Source organism: Bombus huntii, chromosome 3 (genome assembly GCF_024542735.1).
Source record: "Bombus huntii isolate Logan2020A chromosome 3, iyBomHunt1.1, whole genome shotgun sequence".
NCBI classification, from domain to species: Eukaryota; Metazoa; Arthropoda; class Insecta; order Hymenoptera; family Apidae; genus Bombus; species Bombus huntii.
Genome location: NC_066240.1, coordinates 7,178,263 through 7,203,393, shown reverse-complemented (window position 1 = coordinate 7,203,393; position 25,131 = coordinate 7,178,263). Strand labels below are relative to the sequence as shown.

At 37.7% G+C, this 25,131-nt stretch overlaps 2 long non-coding RNA genes across 7 annotated transcripts in view; one reads left to right on the top strand and one right to left on the bottom strand.

Moving 5' to 3' along the window:
• Positions 1 to 22,563, bottom strand: part of LOC126863415 (uncharacterized) — a 37,251-nt gene extending 14,688 nt beyond the window's left edge. The window contains exon 1 of the long non-coding RNA XR_007688855.1: positions 19,997 to 22,563. This is a non-coding gene — a long non-coding RNA (uncharacterized LOC126863415). The remainder of the gene's footprint in view (positions 1 to 19,996) is intronic.
• The window catches only part of LOC126863412 (uncharacterized), a 55,247-nt gene that overhangs the window by 24,648 nt on the left and 5,468 nt on the right, over positions 1 to 25,131 (top strand). The window lies entirely within an intron of this gene.

Here is a 25,131-nt window from a genome sequence, read left to right as displayed (position 1 = left end):
TCCGCTTTATTTGACCAACATGTCTTCTAAGTTTCCCTTCTAAGTTTCCTGCTAACGATTTCTTCCGTGGAGTTCTGAATCTTCTCGTTCTGCAAACAGTCGAATATAGTGCCGCTTTTTCTTCCACTTGCAGTCTGTTTCATTAAGATCGTAGCATAAAGTTATATGACTATCTTCCAGCGAACGGTCTTTATCTCTCGCCAATTATAGAAACGACCATGAACCTTTACTTATAAGAGTATTTGCTGAGAATTAGGTAAAGTAGAGTTATTTCAGTAACTGGGTCAGATTTGGCTATGTTTTATTTGCAATGAAAATAATGAATGAAGAACAGAGATAGTTACTTCAACTAAAAGAGTAGATAACTGTATTTGAAAGAAAGGTTGCGTACAAATAAATTTCAAAGTATTATGTGAAGAATTAAATTGGTAGTCTCAAGTGATAAATGTAATAACTCACATTCCTCAATTTTATAGAAGAGAAATTTTTAAATTCAGATGTACTGTTATTTACATTAGTCTTGTATAATATATAGTTGTTATAATCAGAAAGAATAAAATCATTAGATCCTCTTTATCTGCAATTTGAAATTGATTGAATTATTAGGTTGTCCGAAAAGTTTCTTTCGTTTCATAAAGTGATAATAGATAAATAATAATTTCTGTTTTATATTATTTTATTGCTTTAGGTATAATCCATTTCGTCGTATTTCTATTATTATGTTTGTAAATTCGACCAATCGCGGGGAGACGTACTCGCGAGGAGAGTCGTCAACGGGGGTCGTAAATCCCCGTTACGATTATAACAATCGACACCACGAATTGATCGATCCCCTGATTTCCTTTGAGATAATGAGGGGTGATTGAGTTGGTATAACACTGGGATTCACAGTATTATAAAGTATATATTTCCAAGCACTTAGTTACAAAAGATTTGCGTGAAGTATGCGACTCTCGCGCTATGTGCAGACTGCCGCGTTAGGCGTTAGTTGGTAGACCGTCGCGTTAGGCGTTAGTTGGTAGACCGTCGCGTTAGGCGTTAGGTGGTAGACCGTCGCGTTAGGCGTTAGTTGGTAGACTGTCGCGTTAGGCGTTAGTTGGTAGACTGTTTGTCGCTCTTTTGTTTAATACGGAAGAAAGTTCGGTGTGGGTGTGCCCCTGTGCCTAAAGAACGCGAATTCGTTGGTCCCACTTTCGTTAGGAAAAGTGAGGGTAACGAACCGCGGTGTCGATTGGTCATGCTGCACTACTGCTCGAAGGGATGAGTAGGGAGTCTTCTACCATCGTGGTGCGTAAATGACTGTGTGTATGAGAAAACCTAGCCTGTTTTATTACAGGGCTATTCGGGTTTTCCTAATGGGTGCATACCCGCTTTCTCCGTGTTTTAAAGGCGACTAATAAACCCAAGGACACCTCTAAAACCGACTGTGTTTCGAGCATATTTTTAGGCTTGCAATTCTTCAAGACACTCGGATTGAAGACATATGGCGAAACAATGCAGGAAAGTGAAAGTTATGGTGGGTCCTTAGGTTTATTGAGGGTCGAAGTGCCGTTACGCAGGTCGGTTGTTGTCCGGTCGCGCGGGCTGGCGTGCAGATGTTTTAGGCGTCGTAACAATGTTTGTTGCGACGCGGTCGCGAGGAAAAGGCGTCAGCGAGAGGCGTAAATTCTCGCTACGATTCTGCTAATCGACGCCGCGAAATAGTCGTTCCCCTGTTTCGATTAAGATAACGGAGGTGGTTCAAATGAGTTTAACACTGAATTAACAGGTTAATATAGCTTGTATATTTAACAATAATGAACGTAATAATAAAAACGTCACAAATTGTTTAGCGATGAATACAGTTAATATGTCACAGAAATTCGACCCGACTTTACGATATCTCTCAATAAATTCGTTAGACTAAGCGACTTTAATTTTAATCGTCAGACCTCTCGATGTATAACGTTTGACTCTTCAGAAGGGACTAATTGTCCTTCGATCTTTTTCGTTGTCTTCTCTGAGAGACGACCCTCACTACGCTCGAATCACGGCACCGTTCGCGCCTATTTTTTTTTTAATTAATTAATTAATTAATTAACATTTTACAATTTGTCCAGTAGGACATTTGGTAAAATATTATAGCTTAGTGGTATAATAATATAACATGTGGATGGTTACCCCCAGCGGGCTTCCATCAATTAGTCAAATCGTAACGGGAATTTACGACTCCCGTTGGCGCGCTTCTACGAAATCGCGTCTCCCTGCGAACGTCCGAAAATTCATGGTCCTTCGAGCCGGATCCAGTGGCAACTTAACAGCGGAAATGTATCACTCCATCGAAGTCAGTGACGTCAGGAGCGTCACCTTCGAAGAAGTATAACCCATTGGTCGAGGCACGCACCCAGGCAGCGACCCGACGTAGCTGAGCAGTCAACCTTTTTTTTATATTTTACGTGGAGGAAATCCGCACGGACGCCAGGTCGCTTCTGGGGAAAGCGGCGTGGTAGTGTCGGACTCCAACCGACTAAAACCTCCACGATAACCGTCCCGGCTGCGATCGAGAGAGGCCCGGGAACCGCTGTGAGCGTCGCAACGGGGCCTCCCCCGCGCGCCTAATACCACCGCTGATGGAGCGGTGTGTGACCATTGTCACACCGCACCTCGTCGCCGGAGCCGCCGTGCCAGGCCGGTTCCTCTACCGGGCTGCTTGACGGCCCCGAGGCGCTGAGCCGCCAAGCGCTCAAGCCCGTGAGCAATCAACCTTGAGAAGGTTCCAACCACTTAAGTCGGCTCACATCACAAATCATGCCGATCACGCCAAAGGTCAGCATCATGCGACAGAAACGCGATAAGTACATCGGAACCATCAAGTCCATAGAGAGCAAAATCGATCAGTATCAACAGGCTTGCAAGAATAACATTTGCCATTTGGAACCTTATCAAGCCCAACTCGAGGAAGAGTAGAGACGGTTCCGACTCGCCCAAGAGGATCTAGATGACCACGGCGAAGGAGATCCCGCGTTGGAAGAAAAGACGTTAGACACCTACATGTCCCTGGGAGCTCGATTGAAGGAGCTGATACTAGCTGAGCAACCATCTTTGTCAATTCTTGTCAATTGTCAAATTAAAAGCATTGTAGAATGCGCACCAATGTTCGAATTGCTGGCAACCGCATTTCTGACAAATGCATTTTCGCTTCGGGAAAATCGATGCCTTTAGATGTCGACGGAGTTGATGGACTTTTCGGACAATCTAATAGATCCTGTCACCTACATAAACAAGTGTCCAGGTGTATTTGAACGACAATACGTATATATAAAATTCTTTAAGATATTAGGGAAATTAAAATTTATTGAAACATCTAATATATACAAACGAATCATCTCTCATTTCGAACGGGAAATAGAAGAAACTGGATATCCGTAAAGAGAGAAAGAAATATTCGATGCTGGCATGAACAGGTCTACCGTCCAATCTATGGAAATAGAGTTTCCCCAGGGATTGTTTGGCGAGTCTCGGACCCGGAAACAGCAATAAGATGCTCCGCTCCGGCTTCCACTTTTTTTTTTTTTTTTGTTAACTTTCGAGAATCCGCGCACCACTCACGAACGTAGTTCCTTCGAATTCCTCGAAAAACGAGCCATTCCCCTTTTCGACGTATCTCGCTTAAGCTTGAAATCCGCTTGTTTATACAAACTAAGGTATGGCGAACGTGGACGAGGGTTGAAGAGGGGCGGAGGGAAAGGGAGGATGCCGAAGGAGACGAGAGAAATTCTTGCACGGACGCATGGTCCGTACAATTTCACCCCTAACCGGTAAACTTTTCTTTTTAGTCCGACAAGCCTCTTATTGTGAGAGACAATTCTAAGAACTGGTGCTCTTTTCTAGCCCTCTGAGTTTCCTCCGCCTTCATCCTCGTTCCCACGACCATCCCTTTTGCGTGTGACTCGCGAGCAGCCGTTTCAGACTTCTCCATCTCGTTTCGTTTTCGGCAGGCGCCGACTCATCTTTTTCGTACTATGGCCAGATTCGTAGTGTCATCTTTTTTTCCTTTTTTTTTTTTTAGTGCTCTCTCGAAACCTGTTACATCGTCCTTTGGAAACTTGGAATTTTTCAATGTTCTTAGGAATCGATGAAAGTGTTGCAAGAACTGTCTTTGGGGATCATTTTTGGTGGTTTGAAGCGACAGTGAAGCGTGCAGGATTGTAGTTTAAAATTTCTGGCGAATAGAGACTTGTTTGTGTGATATGATATGCAATGGAAGCATTCTGAATGAGATGCTTCTGAATAATAATCTTTATTGAAAATCCAATGGACAGATTATAACCTCTATTGAAATTCGAATTTCATTAAAGTAACTGTATACAAGTTACTCTGAAATTACTGATTTGTCTCTCCTCCGTTTATATATAAGCTTTTTTCTACCATTCCAACCATATAACCTCAGAATTTACATACCGCCTATCCAAATAACCTGTAATCATAACCACATTTAAAATCCGTCTCAACAGTTAAAAAAGTTGATTTGTCAGTAGTCCATCAACATGCCATAGATAGTTATTCCAGCCACTGAAAGGCAACAAACGCGTTAATAAAACCCAAGGTCAACGAAAGAATCGCAAACAGCAATCTCGTTCATCCAAACAACCGTGCAACGCATAAAGCTACAACATTCGGCATTGATTCCGCATTTGATGTTGCAAAAAAACACCAATGCTTTCAAACTGTAGCCGCGTCCAGTAATGCTAATTCTCAATGACCATTTTATCGTTACACGACGCCATCAGTGCTCAGCAAACACTACCTTCGACAGATTGTCAGGATCGCGTTGACGAAACCGATCATTAACCCGTCCCTTCATTGCAATCCCTTCCATTTCACCCTTTCTCTCTTTCTCTGTCTCTCTCTCTCTCTCTCTCTTCCTCTCTTTGGCCCGAAGTGACCTCCACGCCAGTCCAGTTTGTTTTACGAGACATTCAGAAGTGTGTAACAGTCGATTTGCATTTATATTAGCGTTCGACGAACCATGAGTCTTGAACTATTGTCCGTACCACCCTGTCAATTTGAGCGTCACGGGACGAACCTGTTTCTCAGCCATTCCCCTCCCCTCCGAAACTTTCAACTCTCCTGGGGTCTCTGTTTAATCGCACGGAATGATAGCCGAGAGATATGAGAACAGAATGGCGCGACAGAAGCTGCCAGCGTCCATCCGCGGGGAACAGAAGTCGATCACCGATAGAGAGGGGTGTATGGCAACCCCTTTACGCGCTCTAGGCCTCGCATAGTGTAATTGTTGCGTTTTTACAGTGATTTATTCGTTCTAATCTTACAATAAGCAATTCTGACGATTAAACTTGTGTATTTCCGAAAATTCATATTTTTATGGATGCAATTAAAAAATGGAATCTAGATAGACAATCGTTTTACTTATCAACTGACACAATGAGTACCATATTTAGTAGGTTTATTTTTGTATTTCTGTATGTTATATGCATGTCGTGCATTTTTTCATCTTCCCATAAACGCATAAAAATTAGTATACAACAATGAAAGATGGTAATGTATGAAAAGTATGTGTATAGCACTGCAGCGAATTCTTCATAAATAATTAAGAAATTCTCCTTCGAATTATTCGGTTGTATGTATGAATTGGAAGACAAGGCCGTGATTTTTGAGTTATGTTATTGCTATAGAAAGAAACAATTGAACTCTGAAAACAGAAAAACTCATCAATTTTTACACGAGTGTCAAGGGGTTAATTTGCTCAACAGTTACGAGATCCCTTTGTTAAGGGGTGCAGTTAGAAAAATGCGAGGGGTGAGTGTAGCTAGAGGGAAGAGGAAGAAGAAATGAGAAAGGGAAACGACGCGTGAAATACAATCAGTCGCGGGAGCAAGTCGTCGCGTGTTCAAAAAGATTGGTCGGTTTGTAAGTTGGCAGGGATCCGTAACAACGGCATTGTGTATTCGTATTAAATCGTCTCTCTTTCGCCGGATGGGTCGAAAGGGGGACGCGACACGAGCGTGAAAACTCCGGAACGCGTGACGCGGTTGTAATGTAATTCGCGAACGAGCGACGTCACCGCGAGCTTCGTAAACCGGTTAGAATTATCAATTAATCGCGCATTCTGCCCCGCGAATATCAGGTTACGTGACACGAATTCGTTGGTGACTGGTAATATGCTACACAACTAGGAATCTCTGTTTCGTCGTCGGCCCGTTCAAACGTTCCTTGATAGCAATACGGAGTATTTTTTTATTGAAGTCATTACAAAGTTCCTAGGATACTTTTTATACTATTTTAGAATAATGAATAATAATTATAACGATTATTTTCTTATGTTTTTTGAACAAGTTTTTTAAAGATCAGAATAAGCAACAATGAAACAACGAAACTGTGATGAATAAGCGCAACAGATTTATGAAGTTTGACATTATCTCAATGAAAGAATAAAACGCGTTCGTATTATCAATGAATTTTCAACGCCTTCTCTTAATTAATCTTTCATTGATTAATAGAAATTCATCGTAAAAACATAATTAATATATTTTATCACTTAATGATTATAAAGTTCGTTACAGAGCAATTACAAAGTAAGAAAAATGTTCATTCCATGTATCATTAGTATCCGCTTTAATCGTACGTAAAGGTGAGAATATACGATTCGGATAGTCCTTAAGGATATTTGTCGGATCGTAAGCAACCGAGGAATCCAGGAGGATGGGCGGCGGTTCCAGTAACCGACGGTCTATAAAGCAACGGGAGGATGTAGCTTCGCGTAATTGCGAGGAAACATCCCCTGCCTAACCTTAACTCGACCCACCTTACCGCGCCTTAAACCAACCCCCGACCATCTTGCGCTTCCGTAAGGTGCTACAGTCTTTTTCATGAGTGATATACGAATGTTTCATAAAACGCAGCTTTTCCTCTGACTTACAATTAGTCAGAAATTTAGTTCGAGCAAACTTTTACATGCAAGCAGAAATAATGCTGCGTCAGTTATAATTAGACTGCAGATTTTTACACAAGTTTAAAGTTGCAAAAATGTACAGAACGCACATAGTACCTTAAAACATATAGAATATCCAAAGTATAATATTCGTTATAATATTTGCTTGATAAAAGCATTCTCTAGATTCCGTTTTCTTAATTATATTTGAAAAAAATATAGAGTTGCGTAAATATATCCACGATTTAATTATAACGTATCATGATAGTTACAATGTTTTAGTACGTAAACGATGAAAGTTGTAACAATTTGTGAACGAGCCTGTACTCACGTACGTAGCCAAAGTATACAGATACGTGACTGAGAACATTACTAGCGTTGGTTTGCAATGAGAATAGTTCTGTCGTGTCGTGCTTCGTAGAAACTAATATCTGGTATGTGATTGCGACGTGTGAACAAAACGAGCCCTCTCTAAACCACGTTCTTTATCGAAATTTTAATACGCAACCATGCTACATCAATTAATCTTACTTAATTAGGGGCACGAAGAAATATTAAAAAAGGAAAATTCTTTTGAACGAACAGTATTACAATTTCATAATTAGATTCTCAATCTTCAACGTATAACATCAAACGTAACTCGATTCCGACACTCGCAGACGTTCAATCGTTGCAATAATTTTACCATGACTTTGGCTGCGTATCTAAACGAGGATCGTTTCTCTTCTTGATAGCAGCTTCTCGTGTGCACGTAAATAATAAGTGATCGTTTGCATAAGTGCAAGTATCAACCTCAAATCGAGCTCCAAGACGGGAATTATCAAGTTACGTGTTGCATTTTCCACTAAGCGCACGTTTACCATGAAGCAGATGCGAAATCGGTTTCAAGGTGCCAAGGCAGAAATAGCAAAACATTTTTCTATCCCCTTATCTGACCGCGTTACCTTACCAACGACTGACGCTTGACGGGTTAATTCTACTTGCAGACTGCCGCGCGATTATCCGGCTTGTTCTTGCTAAGAAATTAAACTGATAGCTGTTTTACGTACACGCGAGAGAACGCCCGCACGGGAAACTTCTTTCTCGCTTCTTCCGTGCGAAGAAAAATCCCATTTAACTGTATGAATATTCAGCCACGATAAAGGAAACTCTGTTCAACGTGGCAACGTGCTGGTTCGCGCACGGATTTCGAATTTTTACGCGTTAGATAAACGTAAGAAACACGGTTTATCTTCATTTTCTTGAATTTTTTTCTTTCTCCGTGGCTTCTTCTTTCTTACTTTCAGACAGATGGGATTGTATTAAGAACAGACAAAATTTTAATTTTTAATTGGAATAATAATAATATAATAAGAGTTAATTTAACAGGGTATAAATTAAAGAGGAGATGAAAAATTAGTGATAATAAAAAGTAGAGGTAAAAAGGATAAATGAACGTAAGAAACATAGTTTCTCCTTCATTGTTGAAAGGGCTTTTGCTTTTTATTCTGAAAAAGAATTTGGAATTTCTAATTGGGATAATAGTGTGATAGGAGAAGTAATAGGTTTAAATTAAGAAGAAGAAGTTAGTGGTCAGAGGAATTATGAGAAGTAGAAAGGTTCAAATAAACGTAAGAAGTATGGTTAGGTATGGAAGTCTCTCATCTTTCCTTTGCCCTTTTTTTTCGCTTTGCATAAGGTTGGAATTGTGTTAAGGGCATACGGGATTTCCGTTTTTAGTTGAAATAATGATATTATAGAAGCAACTAAAAGGTTAATTTAACAAGGAAATATAAAATTAATAATCGTAAAGAAGAAAAGATTTAGACGTTAGGAATGAGCAGAATGTACCATTTTCTTACTGGGTGACATCCATATAGAATCTCTAATTCATCTTTAATTTTCAATTCAATCATTGTTGCGAATGACTTAACGCTCAAGGTGAAGATGAAGGAGGTAATAGATCGAGTGTTAGAGTAATCTAGCACTGTATTTGCATTAGTATAAAAGTAAAGTGTGATGTTATGAACACGGCGGTGGTAAGATCTTGTTGAGAGTGAAGTATTTCATCCGCACGGTACGATGTCTGATGAACTGTCCTCCTACGTTGCTGATTCTCTCTACCAGCCGTTGGGTTTCGTCTGTCCATCGTGCCTTCCCGGCTGGAGTCCTTCTCTGACCTCGGAGTTATTAAGCTCGGGGAGGACATGTAATTCGGAATTTTCTAAAGGGATAGGGCCCGTCCGAGCCATACACGGACGGCCACTCAAAATTCCAAATAATCATCCTTAATTTAATCTTGTTAAACCAAAAGCAACGATGCCTTGCTGCTTTATAAGACAATAAAACATATCTGAAGAACAACAAAAAAACGCAATAAACAATATACAAACTACTGCAGCACTGTCTAACGATATTTACAATGACTTGGATCCTCCTGAAAGGCATTTAATTAATTTCGCAACGAAACGAGACTTTTTCCAACCGATGTAAGTTTTCCAGCCAGTGTATGTATTCATTAATCAATATCTGCAACAATCACTGCATACAATACATATACAATCTTCTCTACATTCACATAGGAAATTCCGTCGAGAATGGAGAAAATAACGAAGTAAAACACAAAAGAAATGGAGAAAAAAAGTAATAAACGTTTCGAAACGTGGCGAAGGAAAGAAAGAACGAAATCACGCTTCGACGAGGTTGGTAACTCGCAACACGAGAAAAGAAACGCAGCTTAAACGCTTAAGAGCGCGACGTGTAAACGTTAATTATCGTGGCTCGCACGCGAGGCAAGCGACGAGCAATAATTATTTTCGCAACGCGCCACGATTAATTCAAGTGGTTGCGGCGACTGTAGAGGGTGGCGGTGGACAAGCTTAGCACCCCGTCTAGCTCGTACATAAAAGCGGAACGTAGTCACGAGCACTTGGCTTGAATATTACGTACCGCCACGTAGGGCCTCCTCTGTACATCGTTTATGTACAGTCAGCTAAATTAGTACTTCTTCCCGCTTATTTCTATACACGTCTATGCTCGGGTTTTCTATTTCTTCTCAAAATCTGATATTTTACAAATGAAATGTCTGATTGATAAAAAAAAAAAAAACGCTTCATTAAAAAATAAGGGCATATGCTAATACTTTGTATAGCCTGCATATTTGCACTATATATAACATTCCTCTTTCGTAATCTTCATATTTAACTGTATACTCGAATAAAGCTGAATCCTTTGATAGAGCGGCGACGCGTTAAGAACGACCCGGTTAGCATTAGGAATCTCCATAACTTAGCGCGACTGGACAATATGGACAATCAAGCTGCTTCACGGTACGTTGACCAGCAACCTCTGAGGGTGGGATTCGATGGGACAAGGTGCGGTCAAGACGTGATCGGCAGCCAAAAGAAGCTGCGACAGTTACCGGACCGTCTTTTGCCAGGCGTTACGGAAACCTAGATTAGTCATGGTAGAGTGGGATCGAAAAAGGTGAATCGGCGGCTCTGTTCGATGTCATCGAACCTGGAGGCGGCTGAAAATCCGAAGGCAGCTAGACGAACACGATGTTTCGATTCTGAGCACGATCGGTCACCTAAAGCGAATTGCACTTACGTCGTACTTCGTTAGGATGACCCGCGAATTTTTAAGATCATTACTGGCTCCGTAGGTGATAATATTTCGTGGAACGGTGGAAATAGAAGAATTTAGAGACAAAGGGTTGAAGTAATAAATTAGGCAAACTTTTAATTGTTAATGTATGGAAATAATATTTAAATCGCCTTCTAATGTTAGATAATACCGATGTCAATTGTTAGAGCGACAAGTGGTCCGTAGATGTTTATGCAAATTTATATTGTCGTAAATTTTAATTAAAGGAATGTATTTTATTCATTAAATATTATAACAAGTACCATGCTTGCGAAAATTATCGATATTTTTGCGACGATCAAAATGATAAATTACCTTCTTAACTCGCTAAGAAGTACAATGACGGCGCTTAAAAGCGGCGGTTGACATCCTTTTATCAAGTACGACGGCTCGTTTAGGAACGACGAGAACCGCATGGATGAACGACGAGGGAGCGCGCAATAAAGGGGTAGTGTCGCGAGATAATTGGAAGCTACGGTTGTCCTAGACGAACGCAAAGACGGGGAAGAGATTCTAATGCAGCTCCCAACGTGTTTCCCGTCTGGCATGTTCACGGTTCCTATCGTTATTGCACAGTCGATTTACAAGCCTTCTCATCGAAAGTTACTTACGATTTATTCATCTCTTATCTTAAATTAGAGACTAACAAATATTGTTATTCGACAATTTAATTTTGTTTGAATCGAAAATATAACACTGTTTGACTATAAATTCTCGTTACGATTATACAATCGACGCCACGAAATGATCGATCTCCTATTTCATTTAGGATAATAGAGGTGGTTGAATTGATTATAATACTGAGTTAACAGGATACAATTTACACTTTATTTCACCAACTTTGTAGACATAGAGAATAAGGATGACAAACCAATGAAGTTCGGTGACGATACTGTCGCAGGGGAAAGCTATTGCTGGGTGTTGGTCGCCCCAGCACCGGTTGCTTACGGGTGGAAATGACCGTTGAACATGGGAAAAATCTGACTTTCTCATTTTCCACCTGATGGAGCAATAACCATAAGGAACCTTCTAACTTGAAGGTGTTTTATACCAATTAACGGTCTTACCAGTAATATCGAAAGGCTTAGGTTTCTGACAGTTTCTTATGATTATTACGGTCCGGTTAATTATATTTACACACCGAGTGGCCGTCTTGACCGAGGGATGAATTCTGATTCTCAATAAACAAACGATTTTTCCTAGATTTTTTTCATTATTTACCTATCAGATAAAAGAATTTTTTATTTCATTCTGTATTGGTTTAAATGTTTTTGCTAATAAATTTCGTCAGACGTAGTTTCTAAAAAATAAATAAATAAAATAATTTAAAAGTCTCGTTATTTTAAAATGCTTTTGTTTTAAGTAAAATTTATCCAAATATAGCCAGGAAGCTAGTAGATTATATAGATAATAGATTGTAATTAATATGCTCGTGTTAACAGTTAAATAAACAGAAATGATCTATGCACGCTTGGACAAAGCAAATCATACAACATTTTGGCATTCAATTTTTGGATGAATACCGCTTTGATCCATTACATGCATAGTAACAAGTCAATAGAAGTCTCATTACATGCACATCCCGTAACAAGTTTCCGTCATTACGCTTTCGTAGAAAGGGTACATTCGCTCTGCCATGGGTTTCATATCGAAGATAGCACTAGGCTGAAATGCATACTCATCTGTATTTTTTCTTTCATTTTTCAATAGCCTGACGGCTGCCACACATACGCATTTGTGAAGAACACTCTCTCTCTCTTTCTCTCTCCCTCTCTCTCTTCCCCTCTCTCTCTCTCTCTACGATCCATATTCATAGAAAATATTACTCTCATGCTTATAGTGGCAATTTCAGTCCAATTATGTATAGTGATTGCTAGACTGCATATTTTTATTCATATGTTCAGTTTATTCATATCATCACAATTAAAACAGTAGAACTTAATTGCAGTTACGACAATTATAATCCATCATGTATAGCAACAAATTTCTAAAAAAACACAAAGAGATGAAATATCTTCAGAAAATAATTTTTCTATTTTGTTTTATGGTACATAAATTGGCAATTTCAAAGTTAATTTACATTTGAACGAATCATGCATTTGAGAATTAAAACTTTTGTAGAAATTTTATCGTAAAAATATATAATCAGAATCTTACAGAGCTAATTCTCTTTAGATATCTTAGTCGTTCCAAACGAAAAATATTCTGCGAGAGTCTAATTTGCTGCTCGCGTTCACTGCGGAGTGGCTCCTAAACGCAAATAGGGATGAATGCTCGGTGCGCGCCTCATTCATAGAGCAAAGCGACCAAGTCGTCGCATCGAGGAGGAACACGAAGAAGGCCGAGTGTAAAGAAAACGCGCGGTTTCACCGTAAGGACCTTGTCGAGTTAAATGACGTTAAGATCGTGTGAATGACACTGAAACCAACGAACGTAAGAAGGCAGGATGTTTCTGGCTCTGGATGTTTGCACCCTCCTGTCATCTCGTTTACGTAATTGTTCTACACGCCGACGCGTTTATCTCGTTCTACCAATCCAACCGATCCAACGATCGTCACGTAATTCTTTCCAATCAAACGACTGTTCAAAATAAAACGGTAGTGTCTTTTTGTAGATCGGAAATGAAATTTTTGTAGATTAGAAATGAAAGATTTATAGTGAGAGGAATTTGAAGGAAAAAGAAAAGGTATTGGGATTATATGTATTCTTTGTTGCAATTATCAAACTTTTCTATGACAATCTCTTTTGTTTGACTGAAAGGCAACAATGTGATATTGCACATCAATGACGATTCTTTCGTGTTTCTCTCGAATCTGAGAAATTTGTTGAGAAAACGCGATTGGATATACTTGTATAGAATGGCTACAAACAAGGTTTGCAAATACTCTTGTTTTACAATAAAGCGTTTGTAATAATAATTGAATTTAACAACTGATTTAACGAACCTGTTACCAGCAACTCACATAATCAAATATCTATTGCAAAATGTCCAACAAAAATTATATTATATATGTATGAAGTGGCCCTTAACATTCGTCAAAAACGAAACTTCAAAAGTCTCCAACATTCACTTACTTACATTCAAATACTTTAAGAAACAAAGGGAGAGGCAGAGAAAAGAGAGAGAGAGAGTATATGTTTAAAAACAAAGTTCCGAAGTACGTTGGTTGAAGTACCATTGTTTTCCTGGCTGGTTGTTCCCAGCTCGTATTAAAATACGGTAGGGAAGAAAAGAAGGAAGGAGAGTTAGGAATTGGCCATTGATAAAGTTCTCTAGAAGGCAAGCTGAACTGGCAGCAGCAACGAGAATCGATAGAGAAAAGGTACCTCTCCCTTCTTGACCCTTTGCAGACCAATTTTATCGACCAAAACCGTTAGCCAACTAGCGTTTAATCTGCCAGTGATCATTAAGCTAGGCCACTCGATGCTAAAAATTCTCATAAAGACTTCACTTAGTTCTAAATCACGGACTCTTTTCTCCTCGAGTGTCATTTCACTGGGCGGGAGAAGGAAAAAAAAGGTAATCCTATCGTAATAAAACCGTTCATAATGTTCGACTAAATACTTGGACGGACGCTGGTAATAACTTCCGGTATTAAAATTCTCGCTTTTGTAGGTTAAGCTTCGGTTCAGGTAGTAAAAATGTACTGATGTTCGCTTTTCTAGATATGGATATCAATTTCAGTTATTGAAAGTTAAAGAGACAATCCGTTTTCGGTGGAGTAATGTGATTTATTATTGATCGGTCGTCAAATTTCAAGATATAGCAACGCTGTATTATGTTTTTTAATCTTCAAATATTCTTAAATGACTGTAATTTCTAAATATTCCATCCTTCAAACAACTAACAGTCAGTCACTATTCTGATTCGTCACGCGACACGCGAAGGGATCTTAACGCAGCGTTTAACCTATTAGAAACTATTTTACGAAATAGCAGGATCGCGTGATAGAAAGATTTCCGGTAGAAGGGAAGGATCGCGACGTTCCAGAGATTGATTTCACGCATTTTGGTAAACGCGGGAAATGGTCGGAAGAGCGAAGTCTAGGCGTAACCTATGGGATTTCATTTAAATGCAGATGATCTTGCGTAAGTGGCATCGCGTCATTCGACTTTAATATCGATGGATATCATTAGTTTGCTCTCGTCGAGGGCTGTTCCATCGTTCGTTCGCCCCCTTTGCTTCCTTCCTTCCTGCTTTTCCGCCATATATCTGCCAATGTCGTACATCTTCCACGAATTTTATGCTCGTGAGCACATCCAATGCGAAGCATCCTTAAGAGATTTTCAGATAATCGGCAATAGAGCTGTGATAGCTATAAGCGGACTACTAGTTTTGAAATTATTTTATTCGTTTGCTTTTAAAATTAAATTATCATTATTTTTTTAATTCCCTTTGACATTCGTTTCATTTCCTTGTTGTAAATAAACTTATGGAAGTCAAACATGAAAATTGGATATTATATTATATTATATATATTATATCATCTTAGCAATGTAATTGAGAAATTAGCAAAAAGTAAAATTGGTCGTTTTCGCTTTTATATATTATATATTATATCAAGTAAGAATACCAAACTTCAATGATTAAGCACAAAAGCATTAAACGAAAGTAAAATTATGGAGAGCATAAAAGTTTCAGGTTATTTATTTTGCTACAGTATATTCTTAATTACGTGTTAAATTACATACGGTTCATCCAGTAGCACTATAAGACTTTACTATAGTATCTGAAGCACCGCAGATCGATCAGTGCATTTGGAATAAACCTCGTAACGAGGAACTGCCATTACCATGGAAGAGATTCAACGTGGAATGGCGGACAACTCGCATAATGGAATACTTTTATCAACGCGGCCACGCTGCTTAATTATTCAAGATGGATCACGTGCGTTAACCAACCGTCGATTGTGTGACGACCATACGTTAGTTCCTGCTGAAATTCGTTGCAGATACGGTTTTTCCAGTAGAAATACCCTTTTTCTTCCGTAATTTATTCAGTACGATTCGAACGTTGTAAATTTTCATCGGAAAACGACAATGACGAATATAAATTACAAATTGGGTGTTTATTTTATATTTTCGTTTAAAACTTTGGATTGAAATTATATTTATAATATTGGAATTATAATTAGAATCATTTGTATTGTTTGAGAAGTATCGAGATTTGTACGTAATTAATGATTTATGGATGAATATCGTAAGAAATTAAGTTGATCATGGATTTTACGGAATTAATTCAATTGTTTTATACCATTTAATGTTTTATTAATTTCATTTCCATTTGAAGAAACGAATAATTTTTAATAGTCAAGTATTTAATTTTTAACGTCATGCTTAGCATTTAAACGTTTAAAAATAATATTGATATAATAAAATCAATTCTTATTAAAGTTTAAACTGCTAGTTTTCATACAAAGTTCTATTCTGTCCTAAGCTTCATAGATAAGAATGTGTTACGTAACGTATTAAAAACGAAATAGAATTTCGAAAATTTCATTTTCTTGAATATAGTGACACAGCAATATGTAATAATTTTAGTGCAATTTTTAAAAGAAACATAGTGGATTGAAGCAGACCAGATCAATCACAAATTTGACACGCCAGACATCCAGTTGGCGCCATTTATTATGACCCTCAGCTTATATACTATGAAATCCACTAAAAGGGTGGTTAATGACGTGTAACCATTCTCAAACGTGATGAAACCAACCCTTGAATACTCTTCATCTTGTAATCAATCAAACTTTTCTTATTTTTTATTCATCGTGATGACATACAATCGTCCTCTAATAGTAACATTTGAATTTCTTTCATAAATCTGACACAATTCTCACAATGTTAGTCAACTTTGTCAAATCAATAGAACATTCGAAAGAACGTAACAACCACGATTAACATTGAATCAGATAAAAATTATTATAGATATTATCGTGTTTTACTCTACAGAGTGGTACTACATGGAGAGATGTATTAAAAAGACAAGCGAGAAATACGAATAACATTGACGGAAGATGATTTATCTGCGTCATATTTCTATTTTCTTTTTTAATTATTTTATACAGTAATAAATTAATAAACGATATTTCATCTTTCCGGCAACGATTTAATAAATCTTTCACCGTAAATTTCAGCACTTTGCGGATCGGACCGAGTGAATTTATGTTTCTACGCAACACTGTGCGGTATAGTTTCTCGCGTGGACCTGTTATTTATAGGCGTAATTTATTGTATTTTACACGTTCAATGGAAACATACGCCTCGACACCATTATATTTATATAACAGAATTTTAACGAACCAATTTATTTTGCACCAAGTGTACGAAAGAACGTTAAAATCTAACGCCAAAGTACGAATTTTTGTTCATATATAAAATGATGGTATGCCTTTTCCTGTTTAATATCTGTTTATTCGACCAATCGCGGGGAGACGTAGTCGCTAGGAGAGACGTCAACGGGAGTCGTAAATTCCCGTTACGATTATAACAATCGACACCACGAATTGATCGATCCCCTGATTTCCGTTGAGATAATAGGGGTGATTGAGTTTGTATAACACTGTGATTCACAGAATTACAAATTATATATTTCCAACACTTAGATTACACTGATGAGCATAGATAGATAGATAATCACTTATCGCACGAAGATAAGATATATATGTACGTTAGAGCAGGGCTCTTATAATTAGATTTAGTGTATTAGTGGACGTAGCACTATAAGATATTTAGGAGAGGAAATGTATGCTCGACAATCCCGAGACCGACTCTCGCGTTATGCTTAGACTGCCCCGATGGGCATTAGCGGTAGACGTAGTAGTTGACTTTTCAAACGATGTAGAAGAAGTGAAGTTGAATGACGATGCTGTGTCGGAGGAAAGCTAAGGATAGATGTGTCTAGCGCACGGGACCATTGGATTTGTTGGTGACGATTTTAGTTAGGAGAGTGAGGGAATAGGCTTCGTTGTTAATTGGTTAAACGAAGGGTCTTAACCGCCCTTGAGAGAAAGTGGTTAGTGAGAGGAAAGTTGCAGCATACGTGAGAAAAACTAACTTTCCCTTGTCAAGCCGTGGTAGACAAGAGTCTTTAGAAATTCTTCGGAAACAGACGTTTGTTTGGTTTGAAGGACACTACTAGGAAATTCCTGAGATTTATGGAAGATACTTAAGGCTATTGAGGGTACGCCGTACGGAAGAGCGGACATCTGGTGTCCGTCTGGCCCGCGGTGTGTGACCTGGGCCAGGCAGAGGGTCGCCCGGCGTAACAATATCTACTCTAATGTAATTTCGAATTCTAATCGAATTCCAACTCGATCAACAAACCAACTATAGTTCATTTCCTGCAACAATGTTATAACCCGTAAGATGGCTCAAAAACTGTAAATTTTTATTTAACTCGTTGTTGCAACAAATGAGTAATGTGCGTTATCCAGATACGTACGCATTAATTTCGCTGTTATTCAATTACGGTTAAAAAAACAGCTAGTTTCTCACAATCGATCTGGCAGACTTCTTACGGAAACAACGTCCAGGAGCTGTGTATCGTCCGAACGGAAATGCAGGCAAAACTGATACATAGTCAAAGGAAACGTAAGCCCGTGATGCGCTCAGAACACGAGAAGTCTGAACCTGACCATCATGCGAACCGGGGTTTAGGCTTAACCCAATTGAGGGGAAACGGCCACGATACACTGTCTGTTGCTGTTGCAACAGAGCTCCGTAAATAACCGTGTTTCCTGACTTGCAGGACATCAGCAGTGTAGACCCCTTTGCCCTAACCTAGTCGAAATTTATCGTTTCCCAGTTGAACGAGAAATTATTCCTAGCGGACTCAACCGTCATTCGAGACTAGTTTACATAAAGATCCAAAGGAAACTGAACACGTGTAAACAAACGCATCGAGCGACACGCAATTTGATTTAAATGGACATCAGCTGTGACTCTAGCAAAGCCAAGCTTCGAATATACCGTAGTGCGACCAAAACGACGCGTGTAAATAAATATAATGTCAATAGAATAGCAATGAGTTATTTCATTTAGATCTTCGAACATCATGTTTAAGCAACTTTTACCAATTATTTCGCTACTTCAATATTGAAATATTGAATATTGGAATTAATTATTCCTAAACTGTGATATTTATGCAATTCAATATTTCATAAATATTTTTAAATAAACCTAAATAGTAATTTATTTATTAAATATTACCATGACTATTCTATTTTGCATATTTTATATATTTTTGCATTTAATGCGCATTCTGTGCAGTCTTCTACCTTCGAATTTCCTATAATTATTTCCAACAAATAGTTTTTTTTTTATTACTTATAGTGAGAAATAGAGTATTTTAAATTACGTTACAACCGACTATAAGAAGAAAGAGTGACGCAGGGTATTAATTTTATATTATAGGAAAGGTGTAACTAGTTTGATGGTAGGAAAAAATATTCATGGAAGCTGGTTGCGCATCTAGGAACGTGGTAGGAACGTAGTAGGGTGCCTAAAATTCAGACGATCTATCACCGGCTGACGTCACCATCCTATAGGAACGACAAGGGGTATCCCAATGCAAACTACCCCACCATTCGGATGATATATCCATCGGCACCTGTTAGACGACAGCGTCTGAACGCGTCCCGGCGCCACTCTCGTACTCTCGCGTGGATGCACGACTTAAGCCTTCTTACCATGAATTATCGAGTGCCGTTCGGTGGAAAGTTAAGATCCCTCGCTCTCCAACGTCACGGTTACGATCTTTACGATATGATATCATCTATTATCCCCTGCTTTTAATCGAAAACCAAACTAACATTACATACAATGACTAAAAAAAACGTATAATTTATTTAACTGCTTTATGTGATTGGTACAGTGACAAGATGCAAATGAAGTAACAAAATTTACGATAAAATAAGTTTGAAAATAAAATCAATGGAAGAAACAAATTGTTTTTGAACTTCAGAATCAGCCATGAAATTTCAATTTCTAGGCCACCGTGCGCCACGCAAGAACGTCAACAACTACAAGAAGAAACAAGACAAGACAAAGACACGTTGAACGAAAACGAGTTTGGAATTGCGAAAATTTTTGTCGGTAGTTCTTCCAATAATCTACGTGCTCGAAAAGGAAAGAAGAAGAAAAAGTTGGAATAGGCGCGTAGAGAAAGGGCTGAATTTTCGCTGGCGAAGCCTCGAAAGCAGGCATAGACCCAGCCAGAGATAGAAATAGCTCTTCGGGATTCTCAGACAGCCCGAATCAATGCAAACAACTGGATATTGCCGGCAATATCAGTTTCCTTAGAGCGGCGCGCCGCTCAACTGCGAAACGCGCCCAGACGACGACTACGGCGCTGAAGGTGGATCGGTTCTGAGCGAACAAAGCGGGCGAAGCATGGGAGAAGGAAGAAACGTGCACCCCAAGCCGGGCGAAAGTTTGTCTTACCTTCTCTCTATCGTTCCTCTTCCCAATCGATCCTCCCGTAAACCATTCCGGAATCCTCACCAGCCTTCCGCGACGCGTGACTCTGAAAACTCTCTTCTACTGCCTTCGACCGCGCGATTTATTCAGAGGTGATTGTCATCAGCTCGTGTCTCTGGCATTGAATCGTCGATTCTAGATCCTGTTTGTTACAGAGATATTAGCTTACCGTTAAATACACGATCTTTATTCATATTCATTACATCACATCATTATATAGTGATAGAAAATAATTGAAAAAATTTATTCTATTTATTCAATCTGTATTATCATTTTTGGTTTAGTATGATAAACTTTTGTTTAGAATAATTTAACTTTGATAAGAAAAGAAACTTAAGACCTAAACGTACGATCTTTCCAAGATATAAAACGAGAACTTTTAAAATTGTCGATTCATATACGTCAAACTCATAGAAAAATAGCTTGAACGATTCAAAATATGTTGTCGTGTTATTATGCTATCACCATGTTAATTACGATGCTCCCTGTATAGAAAAACGTCCTTGCGTCTTTTCAGAAATAAAAGAATACGAAAGAAATTTTAAATAATACTTTAAGATTTCTTAAAGTACTATTTACTTTGCCAATCTCTAACACATAAATTGGTAATTTCAAAGAATATTATTACGATATAAAGAGAAAGATCGTGCACTTGATGGCTAACGTAAAAGGCCTGATATAAAATGATTTTAACCATAGAGTTTGTGAATCATTCGGTTCGCGGAATGGGGCCTTGGAGTTGATCCATTTAGTTAATGAACTCTGGGACCGTTTAATTGTCAGGACCCAGCATGTAATTAATGTATGGTGGATCAGATCAATTTAACGGGATCTTGATGTCAAAGGTACGTTTGACTATCGAAATCTAGAGCGTTAAATTCGATGCTTTCAGTCGCGGGTTGCGTTAATTTAAAGCTTGATTGCTTACTTTCTCTTACTAGTAATTCAATACTACTGGAATATGACTGAATAGTCGATCAGATTCGATATACTCGAACTTCTACGTATTTTTCTTTTTTGTTTCTAACCGTTTCAACAATTATCTGTTACGCATTTTTGTATTTATATATTAATCTTTAATGAAATGAAAATTCGAAAAGTAAATTTTTTAATTTTGAATCACACTTTCGACAAATTTGGTTGTTTTCATTTTCAAAAACTGTTCACCATTGAACAGGAGTTAATTCTAATTCCTTAATTTATCGTGTCTTTATTTACGTATTAACATAAAAAGTGTGTATTTACGAGAGATTATGTTGTAATTACACTTGCATTTAACGTGTAATTATCATAATAATGAAAAGCAAATCGTGATAGAAGTTGAAACGTAATTAAGTAAAGTTTCTATCTGACAATTTGATTCCATTGAATAGAATCAGCGCTTGAAGCATTGTTCCATAAGTCGATGACAGAAAGGGACTAGCAAAGAGAATATAAAGGGATTTAATGAGCATCTCATGAATTTATCAGGAAGCCTGTCTATAATCATAGACTCGAGCTCAAATAGACTTTCTGCTACGTTACATCTGCATCCCTTATATTTATTTCATGATGTAATCCTATCGACGTACGTCCTTTCAATCTTTTTATTCCACTTGCACTTCTTCTTCGTTCCATTTCATCGGAGTTTTTTTTTTTATATGATAACAAATCTTTTCTAATAATTAAAATTATACAAACAAATGACATACTTTATTTGTTGATCGTACTTTACCTATTTACTTAAACATATATAAAATCAGTTTATATAAGTTAAAGAAACATATTAAATAAATTCCTACATTTTTTAATCACTATTCGCCAACTACCTGAATAAATTTTAAAAATTCCTAATTTATTAAACAAATAAATTTCAATCCTTTTTTCCTTTTACTGTTATAAAAGCAGGTTAAACATAGTTTAATAAATATTAAAAAATGGATTTCGTAACGTGAAAAATTCGGAAATTTCGCGGTATACAGGGGGATTAATCACTGACAGCGTTTAAGCCGGAACCTTTATCAAGTAAGTTTAAACAAAGCAAAACAATTTATTTCGGAATCTTGACAAACGGCCTTACATACATTACTTTTCGTTTCGCTTTAACTCCGAATCCCGGGGCTAATGCATCGTCTGCTGTCACAGGGTTAGCATAATGTGCTTAGCAACCCCAGGATCGCACCACGGTCACCTAACGAACAAGTCCTGTACAAGAGCCAGCACTTAATGTTTCCATATGGGGAGCGAATTCTCCCGTTGAGGGCTCGATATTTTTCTCACACATCCTGCACACCATCGATTCTTCTAAATTTCGAAATACTAAATTCGACGATTCTAAATACTACCGCTTCCGACATTTACATTATTCCCTATAAATGATCACTAGACTGCGAATTTTTAGAAGATGACACAGTCTACTATACTTTTATTAAGGAGAAAAAAAGTACAAGTGTTAGGTGAAGATGTATAAATATACCTGTTATTTCTAAAATCATTAAAACAACAGATCTAATATTACGTTAATATCTTGTATCAACAAAATGAATATATTGATAATTTCATTCTAGCACTTTTGCTGGAGTTAAAAATTCATATCTTTTCAGTTTGTTTTTGAAATATATCGATATATTGAATAATTTATATTTAATTTTATATTATACCTCCCTTATAGAAATATCTTCATAAATTTCTCATAAACATTTGAATTTCCACAATATAATTCAACAGCTGTGTTAAATCATTATGTTACAATACACGCAAAATAAGGAATGTTACAGAACTGGGTTAGGAGAGTGTAGAGAACGATATAAGTTACCTTAGCAAGATGTAAATTCATCAAGGATTGAATATAGTTGGTTGAAGTTCGATAGGCATTCACCGATATGTCAGAAATTGAATTTTGTGATCGTTAATTTCAGAAACTCGGAAACTTGAAAATAACCTAATTGTAGGGAGAACCATAAGCTCTTGACGTACTTATTAATTAGCGTTGAACAGCTTTCATGTAAGTTAATTGCGAATCATCAGCGGTTTGGTAAAGGAGGTTCTCCAAAAATCTTCTCTCTTCGCTTGTTCCCAGAAACAGATTAAATTCTCGTTTACTATAATCACGAGTTTAACCGTTAATTATAATAAGATTGAAATTTTCGGGAAAGAAAAATCAACCGTGTAATCATAACCGTTTCAAATCCATTAAATATACTAGAACAAATATTCATGAAGGGAAATTACGAATTAAAAATATTTTAAATCAAGAAACTTACTATACTTAGTGCAATTTTTCGATATAATAAAAAAGTTATTTAAAAAAAAAAAACTAAAAACACACTTTCACGCAAATGCATTGATACCTACATGTCGATATAAAATGATTTCGAATTTCTTCAGTACACTGTACAATTTTATGATATATAGTAAAACTCTATATCTATATTAATAGCTATATAAAATACAAGAAATTGTCCAACTGTGTTAAACATTCACGAAAAATAGAATTTTCTATTTAGATAATTATCGTTGTGAGTCAAACGTTAATAAATGTAGAAACGGGACAAATAATTTGAATTCGAGTTCTGGAGAGGTGCGGGTGTCTGTAAGAGAAATGCGTCTTATCTATTAACTAGTGGATCCGATGAACCGGAATATCACGGACCAAAGAGGGTAAATAGGGGTACGCTTTGACATCGTCTCGCGATCGCTAAAAATCAGAATCAGGAACCTCGGTACCAGCGTGTTCAAGGAGAAACCTCGGCGATTATGTCGGTAATTGCGTTTCGTCCTTAGATCACGTCGACAACCCGGCTGAGAGCCGAGCCAAGGAACAGGGAGACCTACAGCTTGTAACGCGGAAGCTTTTGATGTACAGGCGGTGAAAATGATGTGATAATTCTAGGAAACAAACCTACCACCCTAAGATATCGCTTTGTCGTGATATACCGACAGCTTAAAGCGACAATGATCGTTTTATGCTTAACGAGACGCACGCAAACGGCACTTTGTTCGTATGCTGCAACTCCATTAACAGGGATTTAAGAAGACAAACAAAACAGTAAGCGATGAAATTAAATCAAATTATAAGCAAAGATGTTTATATTGACAAGTTGCCATATTTTAATATCGATAAATATATTAAAAATCTTTAAATCGTTATCCTTACAATAACAAGTAAATTGGCACATTGGTAAAAATCGATCTAAATGAAACGTATCTTTGAAGTTAGATTCGATTTGATTGCAAAATATCGACGTGCCATTCGACGTACGACGGATGAAGGCCAGACAGCGCAATAATTGGTTCGTCCACTTAACACCGGCCCACTGTCCAGTGAATGTATTCGTTGAGATTACGCGAAATGGTTGTAAATGCCAAGAGAACTCCAGTCTGCTGGGGCGACCCTTTCCTCACCCCCGACAAGGGCGAGGCACTATCTCGCAACTGCAGTTACAACTGCACAAAGGTTAATGCATGCTATTGTCGTTGCCAGACCGACAGAACTATTGCCCTTTTGGTGGACGCTGGACAGACGCATTCAAACGAGTCGCTACGAACCTAAGCTTATTCATACACGTGTATCTTCGACTCCTAATTTGCTCCCATAATCAGCAGTTCCGACATCAATCTTTTGTTTCTGTATAGGAAATTTGGCGGTCACTTTTCTTTATATAATATGGATATTAGGAAATTTGAAAATTTCGAGAAACATTATGGTGAGAGTACAAGTAAGAAAATTTTTATTCTTTGGTTTCTATTTTTCTTTTTTTTTTTTCTATATTATGGGATTTAAAAATACATTTCTTGTACTATGATAATTATATTCATAGTAAACCTATATCTGTCATACTATATATAGTAAATAATGAAATATACTATTGCTACATCTTTAAATAATGAACTTCGATTTATAGACTGATGTCTATAAAAAGGTAACAAGTATTCCTCCCAAGTAGGCACTAGTTCATCGTGAATTTTCACATTTTGATAAAATACATACACTGTTACTACGAATCGACGAAAGTATCTGTATATTCATAAACAGCTGTATATACATAGCAAGTTTTATTTCATGCTTAATTTATATGCGCGACTCAAGACAAAAGGGAATACGGAAAATTGCTTAAGCG